The sequence below is a fragment of the Sinocyclocheilus rhinocerous genome, unplaced genomic scaffold, assembly GCF_001515625.1.
Source record: "Sinocyclocheilus rhinocerous isolate Xijiao unplaced genomic scaffold, SAMN03320098_v1.1 scaffold1449, whole genome shotgun sequence".
NCBI classification, from domain to species: Eukaryota; Metazoa; Chordata; class Actinopteri; order Cypriniformes; family Cyprinidae; genus Sinocyclocheilus; species Sinocyclocheilus rhinocerous.
Genome location: NW_015664992.1, coordinates 710679 through 712300, shown reverse-complemented (window position 1 = coordinate 712300; position 1622 = coordinate 710679). Strand labels below are relative to the sequence as shown.

At 48.2% G+C, this 1622-nt stretch overlaps 3 non-coding genes across 3 annotated transcripts; all 3 read left to right on the top strand.

Moving 5' to 3' along the window:
- The first annotated feature begins 273 nt into the window (after positions 1-273).
- trnaq-uug (transfer RNA glutamine (anticodon UUG)) lies at positions 274-345 on the top strand. The gene has a single exon. It is a non-coding gene; the product is annotated as a tRNA-Gln (tRNA).
- A 352-nt stretch (positions 346-697) lies between these two features.
- Positions 698-770, top strand: trnay-gua (transfer RNA tyrosine (anticodon GUA)). Its single transcript has one exon. It is a non-coding gene; the product is annotated as a tRNA-Tyr (tRNA).
- A 115-nt stretch (positions 771-885) lies between these two features.
- Positions 886-957, top strand: trnaq-cug (transfer RNA glutamine (anticodon CUG)). Its single transcript has one exon. It is a non-coding gene; the product is annotated as a tRNA-Gln (tRNA).
- Positions 958-1622: the final 665 nt, after the last annotated feature.

Below are 1622 nucleotides of genomic sequence, written 5' to 3'. Positions count from 1 at the left end.
TGATGAATCTGACATGGTGAGTGTTCCCAAAGAATCTAGAACACACAATAAACTGAACAGGAACAACGTAGAACTAAATTTAGCAAACTGGTGTCACCGTTACCTCCTGTGAAGAAGCATTACAGACCTCAGACAGTTTTTCTTCAGCGAAAACAGCATGGTGTGTGTTGCAGTGCCGGCAGTCCTTCTACTTGGTCTTTTTCCTACCTCAGCGCCTCCTTCTGAGTCATTACTACACTGCAAACAGAAGGGCAGACGCCCCTGCTGCTGCTTGGTTCCATGGTGTAACGGTTAGCACTCTGGACTTTGAATCCAGTTATCCGAGTTCAAATCTTGGTGGAACCTGCTAGATTTTGATTGGCAGTGCTTGGCAAAGAGGTGCTTATGTCAAAGCCTTCTCTGTGGCAGTGTATCTTGAAAGGGAGTGCTACAATGGCCTCCTTTAACCGTGCAAATGTGATGAATATGACATGGTGAGTGTTCACAAAGAATCTAGAACACACAATAAACTGAACTTAGCAGACTGGTGTCACCGTTACCTCCTGTGAAGAAGCATTACAGACCTCAGACAGTTTTTCTTCAGCGAAAAAAGCATGATGTGTGTGGCAGTGCCGGCAGACCTTCTACTTGGTCTCTTACCTACTGCTTGCGTTGCATTGAGTGGGTCACTCAGTCGGTTACAAACTATTCCTCGGAGGCCGAAATAGCTCAGTTGGGAGAGTGTTAGACTGTAGATCTGAAGGGCTCTGGTTTGATCCCGGGGTTCGGCAGGGAGTGCTTTTTGGACAATATTCTGATGCTCGCGGGTCAGTTGCTTTTCTCAGCGCCTCCTTCTGAGTCATTACTACACTGCAAACAGAAGGGCAGACGCCCCTGCTGCTGCTTGGTTCCATGGTGTAACGGTTAGCACTCTGGATTCTGAATCCAGTGGTCTGAGTTCAAATCTCGGTAGAACCTGCCTGTTTTTGATTGGCAGTGCTTGGCAAAGAGGAGCTTATGTCACAACGTTCTCTGTGGCAGCGTGTCTTGAAAGGGAGTGCTACAATGGCCTCCTTTAACCGTGCAAATGTGATGAATCTGACATGGTGAGTGTTCCCAAAGAATCTAGAACACACAATAAACTGAGAACGTTATGATTCTCGCTTTGGGTGTAAGAGGTCCCAGATTCAAATCCTGGACGAGCCCACCTCTGTCTTTGTGCCTTTTTTCTTGAGCAGTATCCCTCCTTGCTGACTTCTCTGGAACAATCGCAAGCCGCCGTCAAGTAAGACCAGTGCTGCTTCTGCGCATATTCAAGCCCGCATCTCGCTGTTCTTCTTTGTTCCTCGTCTGCAATTTAATCTTGGTTGACCACTTAGCTCGTTGGCTTAGAGCGCTTGCACTGACATGAGCTGTCATTTCTGAGATGGCTCAGATGGGCTGCGCTGCAGGGTAGCTGTCTGCAGTTGACTCGAGCCTCGTGTCCTCCTCCTTCTGAGTCATTACTACACTGCAAACAGAAAGGCAGACACCCCTGCTGCTGCTTGGTTCCATGGTGTAACGGTTAGCACTCTGGACTTTGAATCCAGTGATCCGAGTTCAAATCTCGGCAGGAAGTGTTGGCTGCAGTTGGGAGAGGAAGG